The following is a 7430-nucleotide window of genomic DNA, read 5'->3' as shown; positions in this document are numbered from 1 at the left end:
TATTTCGAGAAACTCGATCTTATTATCCATTAACATTGATACATTATTGTTTGGTCTAGAAAATTTAGAATATGAAGATAACGTTGTCATTTTCGAATCGGTTTAATCAATTATGAAGAAAGACGACCCATTATTTTGATGGTATTTGACTTTTCATCTTGTTCTTGTTTTTATTCTAATATTTGTCATTTGTCTTGGCTTAATTGCTCTAATCTAACCTACTTAAATGACAAACATTCACAAACCATCATTCTTCAAAAACCATACTACAATGCAGCTATTTTAAATCACTTTTAATGATTGCAACCTGTGGATGAATTGCACATCAAAATGAAAATTGTTAAAAATCGAATACATATTTATAAGTTTATAAACATGTTTAAAGTAATCATTGTTGCCTTATTATTTGTTCTGTAATATTTTTCTTTGGAAGGGCTTAATCTAATGTTGTAAGAACTTGTTGCCCATTGGGCACCCATCATTTGCATATTGATATATACTTATTATTTGTATGATAATTTTGTAAACATGTATTTAATACAATAAATTACATGTATGTTGAAACTTATCTGTACTATCAACGCTTCTTTCTTCAGTTTTAATTAATGTGTCATGCTCTTACTACATTATTAAAACATTATTAAACAAATTTTGACATTAAGAAAGAATATAATAGATTTATTTTAACGGATTTCGGAGGCATAATATATGTTTAATTTATATAGATTTATGGATTCATAATTTAAAATCAATTTCAAGGTGGGAAGAATTAAGCCATTGGCCAGCGTAATATCAATTTTCGTATGCTTAGATGATAAAGTATTATTATATGATAACAAATATGCAGTTCTTTTCATTTAAAAACAATTCGTATGTATAGAATATAAAATTATTATTTTTGGAGAAAAGTCCACTCACCTTTCCTTGTACGTAATAATCTTATTTCTTCCCGGTTTTTTATATATTACACAATCCAACAAAAATTAGAGGTCTATATCAAAACTGTCCTATCTCTACTATTATCTGAAACAAGATACGTCAGTTTAGAAATCGGCTCATATCTTATCAGAATACTCGCATGAACTTTCTTAAATTCCTGGTGCAGACTAGGTTATTCAAGGAATCCCTATCTAATTAAGGACATGATTTTGATAAAATCAATTTGTTTGACATGTTGTGAATTTCAGTTCGCCGTACACAACAAGTCACCGAGAACAGCTATAGGTCAAGTACGATGAAGATTCACAGACACAATATGACGTTTTGGAGACAAAGGAGCACAGGGTTGAATAAGTGCAATAAGTGTTCCGAATGAGTATGAAGCTGCAAAATATCACGAAAACGACGTTTTATCACAGAAAGTGTAATAAAACCATTTCATAAAAACGATATTACATAGTGTATAACAGTTTGATGTGACTCATTTTAACTGTAAACCTTTCTCTTTTTGAATATATGATAAATAGAATATTATATTCGTGTAGATTGACTTCTAAATTTATTAAATTCGTTGATTTAAACAATATTATACTCGCCAGAAGCTCACATAATATGATTTCATTTAACCAGTTTAATAAATTTAGAATTAAACCTACACTCATTCAATATCCTCTATATATTGCATTCAATGCCGCAAGTAATAGCTGAACATGCTTTGATGTTGTTATTTCAATAATACATTATTACAAAAGTATATTTATGTTTTGGCAAAATTGATCCATGATTTATAGAGGAATTTAATAAGATTCAATACTTAATTTATAATTTACGATCTGATGGCCTAGTGGTTTTAAAAACGAAATGTTAATACCTATGTTACTATATAATGTAACAGAAGCTAGTGTATTTCATGGTTATATGGCAATATTTGGGTAATATTGATATTATTTCGCCCTGCTACCCTGCTACTCGGCGTCTTTTTGCGATGGACGTGCCCTCAGGCGCGTTCAGAGCTATGTCATCTACACATTGGATTTCGTCGGCTACAATCGCGCAAGTGTCCTCAACCGAATAACAGCCCAAAAAATAGTACATGAATTTGATCCTATGAAACTCCCATACTTTGTCGGGATATCTTAAAAACTTCCATATTTAGCCTTTTCAATTTCAAATTAAGATATCCAAGTTCAAATATGAACGTATTTGATTTGATAAAAACGCTGTAGCCCAGTAGTATTATTGCGCAATATGCAAATAACTGCTGAAACAATTTACCGCTGTCGAAAAAGTAGGACAGCAAATTATGCTATAATTAAGGAGTAAGCTCAATAATTCATAGAAATTATAAGTAGGAAATAAATATTTCTCCATTAAACAAAACATTTTTATTAACAGAACAGTTTTTCGTGACTCTATAATAACTCGCGCATTAATAAAAGAAGAACTCTTTTCGTGACTCATACCGCGGGTTCAGCTGAATATCCAGCAGTTATTAATAAATTAGACTGCAGTACAATGGTTAGTATTATAAATATCTATTTTTGAAAATGCATGTAACAAGAGAGTTTTTCAACACTTTACCACCATGTAGTCTTTTATTCTAATCTTTATTGAAGGAAGTTATAATATCAGTTCTACTTCCGATTCTTGTGTTTTGTTTACATAATTTTCTAGGTCACGATATGACCTGAAGATAACACTATTCTAAAAATAGATTCTGCATCACCTGTGCTGACTTTCGGACAAGCGATTAAGGAGTACACATTATACATGTAATAAACCAGCGGATACTTACTTTGTTTACATGCAATACTTTAAGAAATTCTATACAATTATTGTAAGAAGCAAACAAGTTAAAATGGAATTAAGTGTGAAATTGAAAGGGACAACTAAACACTGTAGTGCTTAAGTGACATTTAAATTAAAATAAAAACGATGTGCTCTGGCCTCTACATCTTTACCTTGTACATTCTAAAAAAATCTAAAAAAAATACAGCATTAATTACTGATGATTTTAACCAAAAATATTAATGAGACATATCCAAGAGAAATAAAAATACAAATGACTAATATTTTATTGTCTATATGCCCACGATGATATAACACGAAGCAATTCTAATTAACATTCTCACATGTATTATGTATTTTGCTTGAAGTTTCTTTGCATGGTTTTATTTTAGAAATATTTCGTCGACAGTCTTTTTTCTATTTACTTATCATTTCTTGGAATAAATCGATAAGGACACTGATTAACAAGTTTGACCAGAGTTTTTAGGCATAACTTTCTTTCTGTATTTAAAAATTTTTACTTGTTCTGCTTGAAAGTAGAAAATCTGAATTATATCAGATTGGGACACATAAAATATATTGCTCTACAAAGCTCGAACTTGTATGGAACAAATTTTCTCTGTTATATCTTTTGTAATTTTTTTTCTAAAAAAAGCCTTAATGTCTCTCCGGTTGCATGTCTGTCGCATTCAGTGCTGCAGCACTTTGATTTTCCATAATAGGCGAGTAAATCTAAGTTTAGATGGACATAGTCAATCGTGATCAACAAAGCTTAACTTGGACTATCTATAAACTCAAGAGAAAAAGATCAAACCAATACATGACCCTCGGAAATTCAGAAAATTTCTTTCAGATTGACGGTAGCTCTACTATACAGACATAAAAGCAGAAATTTTAAAAACCAATATTAAAGCTAAAAAATATATCTAGTCGTTGATATATCAATATAAAACTAAGGCTACATCTCCAGGTAGATCTTAAGGAACTATTAAACAATTTGTAACAAAGGAAGAACTAGAACCATCAACAGGACAGGAAAATAAAACGCCAGATTTGTGACTTGACATCATTACCGTTCTTAAAAGAACACACACAAGTTTATAAAAGAAAATGGCACTAAGCGTTATTCTCACAAAGGAGATCATATATTGATATCATATAAACAACAACAAAATCAAATGTTCTCCTCTTTATTTTGCTATCATGTTTATCATGTTTTCTAAGTTAATTGAAAGGTTAAACTGAATGACAGATATTTGTTAGCATTTGATATTTTATTAACATCGACAACTGTCTTAGAAAGGGCGACAACTAAGATTAGCGCCGTATATGTATTATAAGTTACTGCTCGCCATTGCAATAATGACCCTCGAAGGCAATTATGTACATCTTAAGGCCATTATTGCCTCTAAGTAATCGCATTGTTGCAAATTAGAATTTCCGACACACAATTCTTCATCAGATAAGGTTAAAATAATGTAACATTTTCATTTTATAGTGTACAACTTAATCTATGCGATAGCTGACTTTAGTTATTTAATAGTTGTATCTTTTTCCCACATTATTTATTGACTTTTTGATACAGTTAAGGGTTTGTTTTGGTGAAATTGATTACAAAAAAAATGCCTGCGGGCATATATTTCCTCGCTTTAAGTAGTGTTTTCTTTTATTCAGCTCGTAGAAACCTAGCCACTTATTCAAACATAGAAAACGAGGTGTTATTTGGACAAAACTGTCGGACTAAAAGTCAAACAATATATGAAACTGATTTTGATAAGGATATTTAATATTCGCAGCTCAGTTGTTAAAACATAACTTTCTCCATCACCATTATAGTGTATGTATCGTACGGAAAGTAAATGTATTTGTTTTAATAAGATTTATACAAGCATCAGGTGTTGATAACGTAACAGAACTAAGTAGTTAGATCACATTGGGTGTACCTGTTTTGACCTAAGCTGCTTGTTCAAGAGGTCCGCTAGCAATCTCTACATGTAAAATGCTAATTTATGCATCATTATCTTAAAGCAATGAATCTTCAGGCGCTGTAATACTCGGATCAGTTGTAAACAATCATAATAATCCCTGATTAAGTAGTGATAAATGAGGTGATGAAATTAAATGGCAGTCATTTAATCTCCGCATTAGTATAGGAAACACGTCAAATTTCATCATTCAATGTAAATAATTTCATAAATAAGTTGAAGGAAATCTATCGGTTTTGCTTTATGGTATTATATTTTCTATTTCTTTGATCATGCTCATAATTTTAATGAGGAGGTTTGGAGTATTAGTCAGTATTGATCCTATCATTAGTTATACATTTTCGTTATTTAAATTGTTTTGTTGGCGACAATGGTAAACGGCATCTTCTCTTGTGAAATGCCTTTTTGTGTCACATGGTAGGAGCTGTTATTATTAACAGTTTATGTCATGTTTTGTTGATTAGTTTTATTTTGATTAAACAAATACACACTACAAATGCACTGTTCATTGTCAGCACAATAATATATTTTTCTATTCATTTATTTATGATGATTAATGGTACTATTCAAAATGGAGGAGCAAAGCCTTAGTCATTTACAGCCTAAATTTGATTTTGTTGTTTATTCAGTTCAAAATGAAGTAAACATTGACACTAACCAGTGCACGATAGTTAATACTTCCTTTAGAAATATATCTAGGCGTCGCCTCTGATGCTTTGCATCAATGCTTCTCTTGTATTATTTGTATTAAAGAAAAAGGCTATCTATGTTTATCTATATAATCTGTCTGTGTTGGGAAATATTGTTAAAAAAATACTTCATTCCGTTTATATTTAATAACAACGGCATGCGTTGTTTAAAGGTCTATAAAATATTACTGTTAATAAAAGGGTGATATGATACACCCTAAACAAATCTTTTAATATCTTAATAATAGAGACTCTCTTCAAACACAGTCATAACATGATAAATATAAGGGGTGTTACGTTTATCCGTTGAAACGGGTGAGATCGGTTTTAGCAAAAACAAGAACAAACTGTTAGAAAATTCAATTACCAGTAACGGTAACCGAGGTTAGTATTTGACCAAGAGGCGAAAAAGTTTTAAATTGATTCTGCATATTACATTTGTGTTTTATAGTAAGATATGACAATTGCTTGTTTAACAATGTATTTGTTTTTTTCGATCTGATCGAGTACGGTACGACCCTAACGGAAAACAAAATGTCAAAATATAAAAACAGTTTATCAAACAAATGGTCGAACGTAATGCGGTCACATATCAAATACTACAGAATCCAAGTCAAATTTACATAAATTCATTTATCATTCAAGTGCTAGATTACCGCTTATCACGAGATGATATCGGCAATCTTTTTTTCTTCCTTGACAAAAGAAGCAGGTGTGTTATACTTTCGCTTTTTTATGAAATACAGGAATAAAGGGACCCTAATTAAATTCGAAATGAAAACAAAAACGAAAAAAAAAAAAAAGAAAACCAAACATGTTGCTAATTATTTTTCATCATTTTGTTTTATGCGTTATCATAATATCAGCTAGTTTCATAAATAATATCGGTAAAGTAGGATGTTTTGCACTCCAAACATTAAAATTAACCAAATTAAAAAAAACAAGCATGAAATCATACCAATATGGGAAGGATACCATAAAAAAATCTATCCAAGCCTCAAATGTATCTTGTCTTTCACAAAATCATAACAAGCTGACACCTAATACAGAGAAAGCAGAAAAAACTACAGTTTTTTTTTAATAAATATTGAGATACATCTTACAATAAAAAGTGTCATTTTCATTCCGAAACTATATACAATTAGGACTTTTACCGTGAACTATTTTATGGTCAAAGTGAATATATATATATAAAGGTAATTGTTTGCGAACAAAATGACCACTTTCTGCATTTTGGCCGCCCTGTTCAATCAAGAAATTCTGTCTTTAACACTTAACGACATAGTTTATTAGTGCATTTAGTAAATAAGCAACAAAATCATCGTACAGATATATAATACTCTCACTTGGGTTTTTAATAATATTTATGATTCTTCCAATGTGTTTTAACAACAATTTCCCCTTATGCTTTGGCCAATTTCTTTTTATATGTGTATTTTTCTTCTTGTTATTTTTTCTTCCTTGTTTGCCCTTAAAATTGCTCACAGATGAGCCTTTGAATTTAGTAGTGTGTTCGTAGTTTATAGTTGTTTGCAATATCTTCAAAAAAATCTGATAAAATAATTTTATAAATTTGGACAAACTTGACAGGAATTATCCTTAGCCGATACTCTACACTCTTCAAAAGTTACCGAATTGTTATAGTCTGCTGCAAAAGTACGTTAAAGACTTTTAAAATGAAATATTTAAAGAAAATACAGAAACTGCAATGCCCAGTAGAGCTTAGATATTTCTTATGCAGCATCACCTTGTTGTTCACTAACGTAACATAAAGCATGCCTCTGAGGTGGAGTCAAAAACTTTCAAGACGCTGAGGCTGACAAATCTTGTGTAGACTTATCTAGGAAAATAAAATTAAGTCATGTTACGGAAACTACAATGCCATGAGCTTAGATTTTTTTTGTTTTGTAGCATTGCCAAGTGGATCTCTACAAAAATAATATGTCATTCCCATAAGGTAAAAATTAACTCCGCCTTGGGTGTCAGTTTGTTTACATAGACTTGTATAGTAAAATATCCAGAGTTTAGG

This window comes from Ruditapes philippinarum, unplaced genomic scaffold (assembly GCF_026571515.1).
Source record: "Ruditapes philippinarum isolate M1 unplaced genomic scaffold, ASM2657151v2 ctg5737_1_1_1_1, whole genome shotgun sequence".
Taxonomy (NCBI): Eukaryota; Metazoa; Mollusca; class Bivalvia; order Venerida; family Veneridae; genus Ruditapes; species Ruditapes philippinarum.
The sequence above is the reverse complement of the archived record's forward strand: the minus strand, read 5'-3'. Positions refer to the sequence as shown.